Raw genomic sequence first — 17,033 nt, forward strand, 5'->3', positions numbered from 1 at the left:
GACGGACTACAGGGGTTGATGGTGCGCAGTGAGCCGAGGACACCCTGGCCATAAACCCTCCCCAGCCCCGGGTGTCGCTCGGCTAATTGAGTGCTGCCCCCTGGGAACTTCCGTCCATGGAATAGCCCAGACTCGAACCAGCGACGTCTCAGGATTTGAGTTTTAACGTCAAGTTTTGTCTTATCTGTTTGTTTACAACTGAATCTCAGCAAACACATAACGAGCCAGTATCTAAACTCGTTTTGACCTTGATCTTGGCACTAGAATTATAAGCAAATTAGGGGAAATACTACAAGCCCTGTCATGTACTGAATGAACTACAACACTGCAAACAAACAACCCGGCAACGTGGCTCCTACCTCATGCCAGATCAAATTGGTCTGGAAGTTGACACAATCATATCTCACAGGCTTTAGCAATGAAATATACGCACATATCGTGGCCTAACAGCTGTCAGTGTGCCAGTCTTTGCCTGTTACTGCAGTTGATCTGATTGAACTTTGAGCAATGCGCAGCAGGTCTGGATTTGCTAATTGCGGTGCATAAAAAGATTGCTTTACCAAGACTGTTCCAAAAAAGAGAACTGCTCTTTACAAACTGATATACAGAAAACACAGAAAAAAAGCTGTTACTTAACCACAAGCTTTAGAAAGCCGGTTCGATAATGAGCAAAATAAAAGATAAAGGTTGTTGAAGTAAGATGAATCATGAACTGTATTTATTATTTACTCTATTGAAAAACTGTATGTTTAACCTAGTCTGACTGACCTAATAAACATTTATTTTAACCTAGATTTGGCTTGGGGGTTGGGGTTTATTCCTATGTTGCAACACACTCACAAGAGCGAAAATACAAATACAAAATCACCTTTGAATAAAGTCAAGACTTTGCAGATAAACTGTACTGTATTGTTCTAGGCATGCCCGTGGGTAAGGCTATTATTGTTTTTACTGCCTGTTTTAACAATGTTCTGAGACCGCACAGAGACAACCTCTTCAACAGCTCATTATTATCATGCACTGCTGCAGAAATACAGAAACCGACGCTTGAAGGCTAGCCACTGAAACGAACACAACTGCAGAGGATTTTGTGATACAAGCAGATTAGTTTTGTTATTTGGCAACACCAATAACTTATGGTGCCAAAGCCACCACCAGCTTCCAATGATAATTTCTTGTCAGGCAATCAAAATAAGCAATTACACTGACCAAACAAGCCACAGTGTGCTAGATGCTAAACAGACCAACACCAAAGGTTTATAACCAGATACTTAGCCCCAGAGCAAACCAGGCTCTGCAGACTATAGCTGGCAAATACCTGCTGCAGCAGGCCACCAAAATACACCACAATATATAGAGAACACCTTATAGATCATAGAGAGGATGATTCCACAGGAAGCCAATGGGATTTCAAAATCCACTGTAAACTACAATAATCAATTCTGGACAGCGCAAATAAGGGAACAGGTTTTTTTTTTTTTTATTTTTCAGATGACAAATCAAATATCCTAGTGAATGAAGGCATATTAGCATACGCGAAGAACTGCCGTCCAGCTGTGAATGCATTAACCAGAAACCAATTCCCCGTTCTGCTGTCCTGTCAATGGACCTCAACTGTTATCTCGCGATCACACCTGTTACACACAAGCAGGGTACCCTAGTAAGCCGGGTGTCGCAGCAGGCACATTGTTTGGCTGCCTTGATGAGAGGTCCGGGGGCAGACACAGTGACCCCCGTGCATTGGACCACCTATCTTTACCAAATTAAACCCAGTATGTCCCTCTTTATACTGTGTCTGGGTAAGACACTGAAGAGGCAATCTGGTGTCCCAGCCTTCATACTATATACCCAGCACCAGCAACCATCTCATTATCTCTTCATTGGTTATTGGAAGCATCTGCACATGATGTACCATTTGTCCTGGCAGAACGAGATATTTCCAGCTTTTGAAGGAGGGAGCTGGATATGATTGAACATGATTTGATATGGATTTTGTTTGTTTCCACTGGCAGCAGATCAATATGAATGCAATATGACCTGGGGCTCGTGACAGCAGGAGTTGAAATCCAGAGAATCTGCTCTGGCCCAGGCGCAGTCACTCGCAATGAGCAACCTAATGATCATCTGGTGAATTCATGTATGAAAGGCAATTATACAAAACATTATACAAAGACCTTTCTGTAACGTCTGGAGTGCAGATGGAACCGGTGGCAGAGCCAGCTGGAATAAGATTATAGTTTTACAAACTGGTTTTGTGGTTCAGATGGAAACATGGCATAAGATACTTTCATTTTCAGTTAACCTTTATTTTACCAGGTAAGAAGATTGAGAACAAATTCTCATTTACAACAACAATGTGGTCAAGAGGCAAACATCAGAGCAGCACAAATCAAACAAATACAACATAGAATAAATAAATAAACAAATAAATAACACATTAACAAATACATACAGATGCATCACACAATAGTGAATTCAGATTCCGATTAAAAACATCAACACAAAACTCTGTAGTTTTAATTTGATTTGAAATTCATTCCAGTAATAAGCAGCCGCAAACTGAAATGAATTGCACTGATCTTAAATTGAAAACTGAAGCAGAGAACCATCATAGATTGCACAGATATAGTGGGGTTTTCCCAGTCAGGGTTCTGTAAACTAACCTAAGCCAATGATCCAATCGCCTAGTGTGCAATGAGGGCCATTCAATCATAATATAAAGATTGCAGTGATGAGTAAGATAAGAAGCACCTGTTATAAATCTTATAGTAGAATGGTATAAAGCATCAAACTTCCACAAACACATGGATAACTTCTCTGTGCCAGAATCTATCTCCATGACAGCTGTTTTTTTTAATGAATCCTAGCAGTATGTCTGGGATCCAGAAGACATCATGCAGCAGCACAACCGCAGTGAAAACAAGCCTAAAGAAACACATGAATTCAGAAAGATTCACAGAGTATCACTGTAATAAACAGAAAGATTAATAATAATGCTGACAAAACTGTCTTAAAACATTGGCTTGGTTTACATGCACGAGAAAATCGACTCGACGGTCATGACTGTGTGACGCTGTTACACGGATACATAGTGAAACAGCAAAAGGACGCCCTTTTGGCAGCGCGACTTTAAGGGCAGGGTCAATCTCTTTCTCACGATAAAAATAGTTGTAAAAACCCATGTAAACCAGAGCGGGAATCATGCTTGTGGCTCACGAGATTTCAGCAAGATTTCAAGATGCAGTCCCTCTTACTTAATCTCACGTAATCTCCAGCAGAAAGGCCGTACAAAACACACACGCACACAAAATGAACATTTATGGACAACTTTAACACTGGAACAGCTGTAGTTATACTGATACCTACAACTGCCGACGGCAGTCATTATGACAGATACATTTTAAACAACCTCAATATTAAAATGAAAGACAAACTATCGGATACAACTCAAAATTTTATTCAAGCACATCATATCAAACATCTGCACGGCCGAAACACTGTATTTAAATGAACAATTAAATATAAAAGGGTTTATTTTTCTAACTTACCACACTTAAATCACTACTTCAAAAAATGAAAAACTGTAATAAAATAAGGACTTCAAAAGAAACTAGTGTGTAAACAGGTTTATATACATACAAAACTGTAAAAATAAAAGTTGTTTTTAATCTAAAATGAAAGTAACACATGATTAATCTTGTGACTCGGAGCACAGAATCCAAGTTGAGCTGCTGCAGCCTGCAGTTTTCTGATCGCAAGGTTTCTGCTGAAAAGAAAGGCTTGATTTTTATTTTATTATTATTATTATTTTTTTTTTTTAAATAAATGTAGTAGTTGCCAATTGATTTTACCCTGTTTTTTCTCCCAATTTGAAATGTCCAATTCTAGGCTCAGCTCACTGCTACCACCCCTGCACTGTCAGGAAACATTCGCACACGGCAGTCGGCCGACGTGAAAAGTTTTGAGTCCAGCCGAGGGGTCCCATTATCGGTCTGGAGGACAACACAGCTCTGGGCAGCTTACAGGCAAGCCCGCAGGCGCCCGGCCAGTCTACACGGGTCGCTGGTGCACGGTGAGCCGAAGACACCCTGGCTGACCTAATCACTGAGAGAGCTTCATACCAAGACTCTTTTACTCTCTGTGTAGGAGCAAGGTGGCTGGTACTGTGCATGCATTAATCACATTTCCAATCGTCAAAGTCGTGATCCATACACAGACAAAGCAGAGGACAAAGCTCAACGTATGCAGACTAAAGAGAAGCTACCCTTATGGAAGTGTACTGCAAAGTATAGTAGGTGACATTTATAAATATATAAAACTGTACAGAAAAACCAATCTAAAGTAAAATTTTACACAGAATATTGGCAAAACTTGACTCTCAAATTGCTAGAATAATTGAACCTGACTGCTTGGATCCACTTACCCTATCCTGGCAATGACGAATGCAATAATGCACTATATTAAACATTGCTAGAAAGAATAAATACTCGTGCTAATGTAAATTGCACTGCTTTGACAACACTGATAAAAGCTTGACAATCTTTGGGAATGCTCCTTTTCTGGTTTGATGGCCCTGAAGCAATCAGCAACAAAGACCTCACCAGAATCAGCTTGTACCACAATCAAGGGAACTGTTCCTTCATCCCATCATTGAGTCCTTCCACACACTGCTCTCCATACAGCTGCCCAATGCACTTCTTAATCCTTTCATAGGGTTGCTTTTACACTAGTCCGAAATGTCGGCTGCTTGTGTTGCAAGCCCCAGTGAATTAGCTGGTCCTTTTGTATAAAAGAAGACATAAATATTTATGTAGAACACCCTTGAATTAATTTGCTTTCCTGGCAAGTAATTGAGCTGGGCTTCAAATGGGACACCAAGACCCCAACGTGACATGCAATCACAATTTGGTAGATGGAAAGCTGAAATACATTATTTTGGTTCAATGCCTCTGTGTTTATTTTTTTATTCCTTGAATTAAATACATTTTTTTTTTGCTTCATTACTGTTTTCAGCGCACTGTTTATTACACTTTACCAGATGTGTCAGAAACCAAATTATGGGTCAGGAAAATTAAATGAAAAATAAAAAAGCAGATCCACCAGTTCCACTAGAGTATTAAAGTGCCCCAGTGCGGGCTGAGGAGACCCCCTTAGTAAAAGCATGGCAAAGTGAAAGCATGGTCCGCATAGACAAGCATATTAAATAACATGGCAAACCAGGGTAAACTATGGGAAAGGCATATTATAACCATGGGAAACATCAGAGCAAAACTGCAAAAAAAGAAATGTGGAAAACTTTTATAAGGGTCTTGATGTTAGGTAATCTCTTGAAATATAAGCTTACATTAATAAAGGCTGACAATTCATATGAATTTCAATACAATTTCAAGAGTCCTGTTATGTTTTGTACATACTTTTTAATGGATAACCTCATTTTACAGTGCAGAATCTTGGAATAGGCTGGGCCCTTGTATTTCAGCAGTGAAAAGGGGTTTTCATTGCCTATGCTTCCTTAGCAGCCTAATTAACAGGAATGCTTCATGCTTGGCTGCGCTCCAAATTGGGAGCATAATGTTGTAAAAAAGAATTGAGGAATCAGGACTGGGCCCCTGTGTAAGCCACCCATTGCAAAGCTCTAGTGGAATAATGAATGCAAACTGGCAGATGTGAGGAGATAATCCAGTTAGACTGAACACAGACTGCTTGGGTTTGTTCCCTTGAAAAGAGGCTGAGAATACAACGTTATATGTTTGTGAAAACACTTCTCTTAAACTCTTAGTGGTAGCAGAACAGGTTGACGTGCCTAATCACACCAAATCCTATAGATTATTTTGAAGGGTTAATTGCTTTCAAGCAATAAAACGTTTTAGTGCTCCCTGCAATCAGCAGGGCAATAAAACAGCAGTTTGAATCCCTTGAAGCCGTGACAGTGAAATGTACAAAATGGCATTGTTTAGTTTAGCTATAATACTACACTAAAACTGATACAAATGCAAAAAAGTTCAATCTAAGAGCTGTTGAAGTTTTTCCCTCCATCCCAGGTTTTGCTGCTAAATTGTAATATTGACAGCGTTTGTTTTTGCCATTTTAGTTTTTATTGACATTTTCTTTTCTTTTCTGTTAAGAGAAGTAAGCCAGAAGTGTTCATACCAAATTCTGAAGCAATGTTTTTAGAAAAAATATCCCAGCTGCAAAAGTAAACCAGCAGTCTGGAGCAGCCTTGGAATGCTGCTGTACAGTGCACTACAGAGGAAACTGTACAGAGGCACACGTTACATACTCGATCAGGTTCTTTCTTTTCTCAAAAAGGGTTTTCTTAGTTGATCGGATTCTTCATGACATATTTAATAAGCAGCTTTGAGCCGTTAGTCCATTGAGGTCTACCACATCCCTTAATTCACCTGCTATCTGCTATGAGTCTTTTCTCCCCAACTCATGAATGTGTTCCCACAGGAATTCACAAAATTCTTGAGAGCAGTAGGCTTATGCATCTACAGAAGACATAATGACTTTCGACAATACATGTGTGGTACACTGAAGCACAAGGAGTATAGACAGATCAGCATTATAAACAGCACCATCATGCTGCTACACACTGGACCCCCTTTAAGGAAGATTCAGTTCAAATTGAGATCTGTTACTGGTATCTGTTTATGTGTGAAAGAAGAACTGCCATTATCAGCACAAATGACTGGACACCTATATACCACAGAACCAAAAACAGCAAGTGCTTTCACTAAAGTTGTTCAAGGCTGTTCACATGGGTCATTCTACAGTTAACTGTGAGTCTGTGATCAAACTGAATCTTCACTCATTACAGGAAAAGGGATTTGTTTTCTTTGAGTTGGAGTTTTTACTGACCTTAAGGGGATTTCATGCTTATTATTTCCTCTTACCAAGGTAATTATACTTTCCTGGTAATTGCGCATTGCGCTTTTAAGTTACTGCAACATCTGCCAAAATGTCTACAGTAGCACCAAATACTGTAAAAAAGCTTCTACTTGTTTGTAACTTTGAAATCGTATCTACAAAATGAGCAATAGAAATGCAGGTTATGCATTCCAGTATCCAAATCTTCATTCGTTCGATGAAGGTTTTTCAATGAAGTACTGTCCCCTAGATAACTGTACAGTCCTGTAACTGCATACTCAACATATAGACCATGTCCCAATACTATTGAAGTATGGGTGGAAAACATTTGAATAATTTTACATGCAGAATTGCACAGCAACAACAATTTTGCTGTGATTTTCTTGTTAATCGCTTTCCATGGTTTTCAGACTCACAGCATGAATGAATGCAATAAAGCTACACTGGATTTAATGAGGGCTTTTTCTCCAGAGACAAACTTTTACACACACTACAGTATTTACCTGTCCCCTGGAACTAACCTTAGAGTTCCACTGCAAACTGTCATATAATGACAATTGGTTGAGGGATATATCCCTGTGAAACTAGGTATACTTTACAACACCCATCACATCAAATTCAACACAGAGCACACACACACCCCAGCAGAGAAAATATTCCAGTCCTACTGTACTTACAACAAAAGAATCCACAACGTTCTGTGGTGGAGACTATATCCTTGGAGCCTGTAGTACTGCAGGAAGCCTGAACAACTGTGTGTCTGAGAGCTCAGTATAAAGTGATTGGCAACGCACAGAGAGAGAGAGAGAGAGAGAGAGAGAGAGAGAGAGAGAGAGAGAGAGAGAGAGAGAGAGAGAGAGAGAGCTGGAGTAAACAGCCCCCGAGCACTCACACTGAGAGAAACAGGCGCTCCAATTTACATGTCAATACCGCTTCACCAGGGACATTCACAATAATGAATGAAATTTACATGTCAATACCGCTTCACCAGGGACAGTCACAATAATGAATGAATGACCAGAAGCAGCTCCCTGGCCAAGCCTGTCCTGTCTCCTCTATCAAGCCTGTCCTGTCCTGTCTCTCTGTCTCCTCTATCAAGCCTGCCCTGTCTCTCTGTCTCCTCTATCAAGCCTGCCCTGTCTCTCTGTCTCCTCTATCAAGCCTGCCCTGTCTCTCTGTCTCCTCTATCAAGCCTGCCCTGTCTCTCTGTCTCCTCTATCAAGCCTGCCCTGTCTCTCTGTCTCCTCTATCAAGCCTGTCCTGTCTCTCTGTCTCATCTATCAAGTTCTGTTGATATGAAATAGCAAGAGTGAGGTTAAAACAAAGTGCTTGGCAAAGTGTCTTGGGAATGTTTACATTCCGCTCTAGCAGCACAACTTAGGAATCCTTTACTGTCATCTACTGCCTGACACAGTCTACTCTGAATACTAATTAAATCCTAACCCTTTTCTTCTTTGTTTATTTGTCATACATCCATTCAAAGTTCATAGAAGTGTATATTTTGAGTAAATAAGTGTTGTGTTTTGTTTACTCCTAATTTCCCAAAGCAATCAGACACTTGTTTTATTCAGTTGTTTACCTACTAGTGTATCAATGGCCTGGTTTGTCATACCTGACATTGTAGTTTTTCATCCACAACTAAAAAAACAATAGTGGTCATTTTTAGAGATAATTAAAGCAACTTTGTAAAATGTAATGATGCGCATGTTTCTACTAGAAGTCCTCTTCTCCACTGAAGAGGAAGAGAAATACTATCCTCTTTTCAGAAGCCCCATATGCACAATTGCTGTTTGGTTTGTATAGTTTGGAATACCAAATGACTTGCTCTCATTTACCAACTAAAATGAGAGCAAGAAGCCTTGCAGTGTTTCCAACTAAGTGTTATAAATATATACATTCTGCTAAGCAATTACACAAAGGAAATGCACTCAGAAACAGCAAATAAAAAACATTTTCTGTGGTGAAGAGAACTGCTTTCACAATGGAATGAGGCTACAGTAGCTGTGAACAGTCACAGTTTTTGCCTAATTCTTTTCATTGCCTGAATGTTTGTTTTTTTTAATGTTTGTTTTTTTAGGGCCTGATTTAAACTATTTTAAACTAGGTTTATTTACCTTTTTTTTATTTAGTCAGTTTTGTATTAACAATACCTAAGCTTAATAAATGTTCATCAAAATGAAACCGACTACTTTATTGTATTTTAACATCAGAAATGTTACGTGGTTTAGCGTTTTGTTTCCATTGGCATTCTGAAGGCCAGGTTACTGTACTGGTAGAACAACGTATTTAGACAATGCCTCCACATTTCCCCATTCACATTTAACTGAGCAATGTATTACCAGTGATTAATTATTAACTGTGGCAGCGTTATGGAAAAGAGATGTGTTCTACAATATATGATACTAACGACAAATGACACTTTCTTATTCCCAGCCATTCTAACAATGTCTGTGTCCCTTATCTCTTTCAGATAACACATCACACACTGACATCCTCCCAATGCTGGATTACATAAGAACCCTACAGGGATTTAAACCTGTCTTCTATGTCATTATATCACAATGCACATCTGCTCCAGCCCTTTCCCAATCAGATTACACATTTCCTGTAAAGGAGGAAAATATACCAGCAGAATACACATTCAGATGATGCATTCAGTAGCTGACATCAAACATCCAAAATGGCAAAATATTGTATCAGACAGACCTGGCGCTCTGGAAGTCAGCAAGACTACCAGCATTCATAGTGCTGACATTTCCCAACACCTATAATAAACATTACTTATTTGGTTTTTACAGCTGGATGTCCTTAATAAAACATGCACCACTATTATATGTAAATACTGCTTGATTGAACATGTGCTGTAAAATTTTTATTTGAAAGATTTAAGAGTGTCCAAGTGCCTAAAATAACAATGCACGCGTATGTCACACGTGATTCAGAAACGCAAGTGCAGTAGCTGTTCCCAGCCAAAGGCTTGGGTGACTCCCAACACCACCACATAGTAGAGACTCATTGAGATGTAATGAGGTGCCACTGAAACCTGTAATGAAAAGTGTTGCTTTCACTCAGACCCAGCTAGCGTGCAGCCCCAGATGTTGCACTGGTACATTGCCTAGTTAAGGACACCAAAGCCATGTTTCTTATTGAAAGGCTTCCTCTGACGATCGTCGGCATCAACTCTATTGTACTTCGCAAACAGAAAGAAATTGTTAAGAAAACAACATTAGAACTATGACTGCTGTGGCCAACAACTGTCAGAAAAGGAAGCCCCTCTAGAGTGAGGAAAACATTACATTAACTACTGTTAATCTAATCTCCCCTGCCAGTAAAAGCAGACTGCTTTCCTTACAGGCACAGTACACTGAATGTAAATGCAAAGAAAATAACAATAATTTACTAAAGTAGGTTTAATAAGGCTTTAGATAATGGTAGTTTAGTTTAGGGACTATTTATATTAAATGACTGATTAAAGCAGCTAAAATTGCATTGCATAAGTGTATTACTGTATGTCAGATTCTAGTCAAATATTTGGATTTATCTCAAGCAAAAAAGGTGGTGTTACCACCTCTGAGGTACAAATAAACAGGACATGTGAGATCAGAAGCAGGGTTGTTCAAAGTTTAAACCCTCTTTAGAAATCCTATATTCATCCAAAAAGTAACATTTATAATATCACTAATACAGTATTGTCAATTAATATGTGCATCTATTGCAGTAATGCTGTGTCTTTATATGGCATTTTGGTGTTGCTATAGTAATCTACATGGATGTGGAAGCATAAGACTACAAAACACATGACCTTTTAGTGTCCCGGGAAGGCATATTGAAATCCCAGGACACCTTCCTCAAAACCAGGACAATCCTGGGAAAACTGGCCAAGAGGCAACCCTAGGTACAGTACTGGTAAACTTCTGCCTCTCCAGCTGTCAAGACCAAATGGCAACCCTATGCCACGGTGCAAGTAATCATTTATTTTAGATTCACTGCAATACGTCACATTATAACATTACACCAGGACTCTAGAAGCCCACCTAGTAAAAGCACTGCCACTCGGAGGGCGGTGGGAGTCATGCCAGCGCTGTGCCGATCCTGCTTGGGCCAAGTTGACGATGTTGGCTGAACTGGGGAGAGTTCATCTCCTTTCCCTTCAGTAACCCTAACTGGACTGGACAGGCACCCGGCGAGGCCAGAGAAGTGTCCCAGGCTGCGCCCTTGTGTCCCGGGTTCAGTCGCTTTGTAATATCCGATTAAGGCAAAGTGTTTAACAGTGTGAAGGTGCAGGAGTGCCCCGGTGATTAATAAACAGAGACCCAAAACGATAATCCAGGTGCAATGGTGTTTTATTTTTATATTTCCAAAGTCTGATGACAAAACACAGTAAATAACAATGCTGACAGGCAATACAGTGGCGTGTATTGCTCTGTTTTAATCCACGGGTTGGTCCCAAAATAATAATAGTCCCCTAAACACCCACACGTAACACAAAACACAAACATAAGTCCACAGTGTATGCTATTGTGCTCATGGTGTAAATACAGTTAATCGTGAACAGTGGTGCAGTGTTGTTCGGGTTTGGTGCTGGCCTTTGGCGACAGCTCCGGATGGTGTTAGCCGTCTGATAACAACAAACAAGCAATTTCTAGACACGACAAACAAAACACTCACGATAACAATACAGGGTTTCCTTCCAGTTCAGCATTACCCATTCAAAGGAACAGATCACTTCGCTACGGCCCCTTTTGTACCGTCAATCATTGTTTCCCTTCTGGGTCAATGATTTAGTGTACTGTAGCTCCGCCTCCTTTCTAGCTGGCTGACTTCCCTAACCGTGGGAATAAATTGTCTGGCCATCCATTCCAGGGCTCTCTGTTCCCTTTGCACAGCGCCCTCACAGTTCGGGAGGGAGATTTATCACCAAGAATCATTCTGTCTCTGTCACACAGATGCTTAGACTATGTGGCTGAAATGAGCAGGAACAGAAACGACCCGTTGACATTCAGTCCTCTCGACTGGGAACTGTCAGTGGGCTGCAGTGTGGAGGCATTTCAGAAGCGGGTTTCTTTTTAAGCATGAATTCATTTTTTCTTGCAAAACGGCAAACACAGTAAAAAAAAAATTCTAATAATAATTTGGATTTGGAAATTCAAATGATAAAGCGTATTCAATAACCTATTGTGATTAAAAGTCAAAAACTAGAATTTCATTTGTGATTCACTGTGTGTTGATGGTGTAAGGTGGTGTTGAGGGTTAGGGTTCCAATGAAAAGAAAAATGACTATGAAATTTGTAAGTTTAGGTTTTTTGACAATCAAACACATGCAGTGCTGATTCAGGTAGATGGTTTTAAGCTCTTGTGTAATAATATTCCTGAATAGATTAAAAGAAAAGGCGAGAATTTTGTTAAACTGACCTAGTTTTGGTGTCCAAGGGAGATGCATTACTTAATGTGGAGTGTTTCAATAGTGAAAGAGTTCCTGTTGGGGTGAAGCCTGTTCTCTAGAATAGCCCCGAACTTGTTATACTGTGCCTGCAGTTATGGATATCGAGGATTTACCAGCGGAGGCCTCTGTCAGATCTGCTGCCTTGACAATTGTGACTAAGAGCTGAGTTGCAACAGAGTGATGATGCTTTCATTACAGAATACATGTCAAGGATGCCATACTGTATGCATGCAAGGCACATTAATCACTTGTGCAATGCACTGTCTGCTGGAAAATAAATATCTGGGCTCAGGTCACCGAGCACCTGGAGTTTAGGAAGCTTTTAATTGTCAATAAGCAATATTTTTACCATTTGAAACATTAGAACTGTTAGAAAGGGTTATGATGGCTAAGCTGTGGTTGATCGTTGAAGTGTGACTGTTGCATGCAGGTCTAGCGCACAAGATTGCTGTTCATGATTAAATACCATAACGACTGGTTACTTTATGATTTCAAATGGCCGTGGAGTTTTTGGCAGTGAACAGATGTTAATAAATGTTTAAGCAAATGACAGACAAGGAAGAATGTGCTGCTAAACCGTGAGACCTAAAAAAAGCAGTGTCGTTTGAGCGGGTTAAACCTGATGAAACATGCCCAGAGTTCAAATCTCGGTCAACAGGCAGCAGTAAAAGCTACCATTTAAACCTAAAGCTTATGATTTAGGGTTGAGGTAAAAATGCAGATGGCAGAGGATGAGAGGCAGCTGTTTAAAAAGTGTTACAAAGTTCCCTGATCCTCTCCATCACAGTTTCATAGTGAAGGAGGGTTGTTTTAAATATTGACAGAGAGGGGGTAGAATAATATACTGAGTGCTGCACTGCACCTGGAACAAGGGTAGCGAAAGCTGAGGCCATGTCTGCCTCTGTACAGTTTATTAATGACAAATCATTCATTCTGCTTAGGTTTCTACGACTGGTTTTGTTCTGCTGCATGGCTGCAGTTCCAGACACAGCACCTCCCAGTTCAGCTGTAATCTCTGCAGGTCTATGTTCCCAATTGAAAAACCCATAGCAGTTTAAGCATCAAAAACAAAGAAAGAACTTGGGAAGGACAGCTGATAGCAATACTTTAACCACAAGGGACTTGAAGTTTTATTTTATTTTGTATTGTAAAGTATTTCTGCTATGTTGCACACAAAAATGCAGTGGAATAACAGCCAACAGATAGTCATGTGGGTTCTCCAGGCAACAGTGACAACAGCAGGGCAGCAGCAGTGGCAGGTATCATATTTCCTAATGAAATATCATTCATAACAGATCAGCAAATAGAAAATACTGAAGATTTGAACAATAAATTATTTTGTTTTGTAATGTTAACGTTTCTATAAAGCATGCACTAACGATTTCCTGTGGGATTCAAACATGAACCTTAACCCTCCTGCCTCACCCCTGCATACCGGTCTGAGTCATTCAAAACAAATGATTGAGGCTGGAGGGCGAACAGCAGGTTTTTCAATTTTTTTTTAAGTGAAATGCCATCCAATCAGGCCTATCATGTGTGCTAATGGAGAGGGAGGCATGTGGATCTCTAGGAAACAGCTTGCTCTAAGTATAGAGTGGTACCAGTAAATTACAGCTTTATGTACGAGAGAGTGAAATACATATATACAGTGCTCCCTCGCTATAAGACTCTCGGTTATAACGTGCCTCGGATATAATGCCCCTACAGCATGTCCTCCAATTCCCTATACTAATAATTCATGCACTATTTCTACAGTAAATACAATACCGGTGTTGTTCAAACTGTAAACAACTTCTCGGTGTAACTTCTGTTTCTGTCTCTCCCTTTAGATACAGTATCTGAAGAAAAGCTGCGCTGGCACTTTATAACACAGACATCTTACTCAGCATTTGTTATATAAGTAAATAAATATCAGGCCTATTATGTGGTCATCTTTCCTAATGTGTTTACTTTTTTGCTGCGAGAGGAGCTGCAGCTTTCTCCGGACAGGAGCTGCAGCTTTCTCCGGGAGACAAGACGCTTCAGCCCCGCTCCGGCAGCTGAACCTGGGGCGAGCCCATCCCCTCTTCCCCTCGCCCGACCCGCTCTCCTTCTCGCACTTGCTTTGCTTGTCTATCGCTTCGAACTGGACTCCCGCCTGCCATTTAGCCAGGCTATTTATAGTTTAAACTGCTAATTAAAATGATCCACGAGTGGGAATATTGCCTTTTTTTTGTAAAAAATACAGCGTTGATTACATGGTGCTTCATGCATGGTTAATTCTTGAAGAGTTAAATCTTTGCTTCACTATATGTGCATTATAGAGAGGAAGGAGTTGTTTTATTTTGTATTTTGGTCTGATGTGTGTTATGTCCCGCAGCCCCCCCCCCCCCCCATTTATAACGCTCTTCGGTTACAACGCTCATATTGGGTGTCCCCCGAGACCCGCGTTATAGTGAGGGAGCTCTGCATTTCAGTTATAATGGGGGTGGCTGGGGTGGGCAGCTGCACATGCTATTTGATACACACACACACACACACACACACACACACACCCAAAAACAGGAACCAGAAGGGCCTGGAAATGGTATTATACAGACAGGTCTAATGTGACCTCATCACCAGAATATGGGTGGTATTCCTACTCACCACAAGGGGAACAAAGAAAAATCTAATTTCATTTTAAAGAACAATGAGCAAGATGTTCTAAGCGTTTACTCCTGTATTTAATTTGAACGCAGTGAAGAAGTTTTCTAGTTCAGCAGTACTGGTAAGTAGTTCACTTGATTAACCACCCCAGTCCCATTCCCTCCAAGTTTAAAGCTGCATCCTCACATCATTAAAATGTACCTTCTGTTTCCTCGTTTCAGTGAGCCCTTTTGATTTGTTATCAGCGTAGATATAGCTCTGCCAAGCTGTTTTTTTATTTTCAATGTTTGCATTTCATATGAAAATCAATCTGATTAGATGGCACTTTGTTGGCACTTCTCAACTTTGACTCGTGTAGATGTATGTCATCATGTAACCACTAAACAAGTGTGACGAGAAGCCAATCTAAGCACATCTGATGGGTGACACAGACAAACATACTTTACTCACAGCAGACATCAAAGGGGATTCAGAAGGTGACAGATTTTTTTTTTTGTACAGGCAATTTGGAAATGGTGCAGAATTTCAACAGGAATAAAAAAAAAGCATTTTTAAACTTTATCTCTTGGTTTATTAATTTCACATGCAAAGTTAAGCAAGACTATCTGCAGTGCTTTCCAGTGCTCTGAGAATCAGTTCTTTATGGGTTTAGATTAGAAAAAATAGATCAGCTATTACCTTTACACACATGTGATACACACAATCAGAATTACAGGTATTAAACAAATATTCCATCAGATTGTTTATTTTATTTCTGAATGGTGCTAACACCCCCTAATAGATTACTGTGCTGTTAACCTGCTTAACACACAGATACAAAACTGGGATGATAAAGATTTTACACAAAATTCAGGCAAAAACTGGGCCAATCTGTACTGTATTTTGCAGATTATCCAACACTGGACACATTTATAGAGTGTATGTGGCCTGTGAAACAGGTTGAAGTAGTTTCAATGCGCTGAAATGGAATCTCTCCCTGCCCCTTTGTAGCCCGAATGAATTTCACATCTACAGCACAGAGCAGGGTGGGTGCCTCATCTCTGGTTCTAATAAACACCCTCTGATATCAGTGAAATGAATGCAGATCATGTGTGATTCAGTACTGTTTCCTTCAGCCCATGAATATGACAAGGTATGTCATTTAACCCAAGGATCTCCTCAGTCTCACCTGCTCATTTCAGGGCATCGAGCCAATGGGAGTTATGGACAGACAACACAAACGTGATGGCCCAATTCACTTGAGGGGAAAACATTTTGGGAAAATATTTATGGCGAATCAAAATAAAACTGAACCCACACACGCTCTGTTATACAGTTAAAGGGCTGCTTGATTGTAAATACACTGCCTTTCACTGCATGCATCAAAGAGTTAAAAAGGACTAGAGCACTTGACACTTGTGTTTCACTGAACCTGACAATGACAAAGCAATGACTGAGACAGCACTGTGGTGCACATCTTCAACCCTGCAGGAAAGGAATTATGCATGTCTCACAGAAGCAGTGCTGCAGAATGTGAGGTTCCAGGGAGAGGATATTAACAGTGTAGACTAAAGGCTCAGAGAGCTGGTTTCCAGTAGCCATCTCCCACACAAACACACCTGCTGGCTGGCTACCCTGAGGTTCTCAATGTCTCAGGAGTCAAATGCAATTAGTGTCAAGCACAGATTTCTCTTTCCTGGTACTTGACAAACCGTTTAACATTATCAGCATTGGCCAAATCCATTGAATAGCACTAATGATATTGAGATCATTTTAGCACGCAGCAATGTCTCCACCTAAAACAAAATCACTGTTTCAGGGGGAAGAAATTACAGGTGCACACCTAATAAAATAAATATCCATGAATGCTGGAACTGTAATAAAGAGCACTCAGTCTGGGGTTTCACAACTCCCAGTGTTTAGAATCACTATTGAAATGACCAGGGGCCACATACTAGTGTTTCCTTGCGGCAGAACCTGTATGTTATCATATTGACAATGCTTCAAATCCATTGTGTTACTATTGCTGGCAGGTCCGTGGTCTATAAACAGCTCTGCTAGAATTTCTTTTTGTTTAAACACTGACTTTACAATGACATATCGGCAGTCACTT

General features: G+C 40.2%; 1 protein-coding gene across 3 annotated transcripts in view; it reads right to left on the reverse strand.

The window, feature by feature from the left end:
• Positions 1-17,033, reverse strand: part of ankrd6b (ankyrin repeat domain 6b) — a 46,459-nt gene that overhangs the window by 27,653 nt on the left and 1,773 nt on the right. The window contains exon 1 of one of the 3 annotated variants that reach the window (XM_041253693.1): positions 7,548-7,633. The exons of the other annotated variants lie outside the window; for them this stretch is intronic. The gene's annotated coding sequence lies outside the window, so the exon portion shown is untranslated. Of the gene's footprint in view, positions 1-7,547; positions 7,634-17,033 lie in introns of those variants that run through there. 3 annotated transcript variants of the gene reach the window in all.

This window comes from Polyodon spathula, chromosome 6 (genome assembly GCF_017654505.1).
Source record: "Polyodon spathula isolate WHYD16114869_AA chromosome 6, ASM1765450v1, whole genome shotgun sequence".
Lineage (NCBI taxonomy): Eukaryota > Metazoa > Chordata > Actinopteri > Acipenseriformes > Polyodontidae > Polyodon > Polyodon spathula.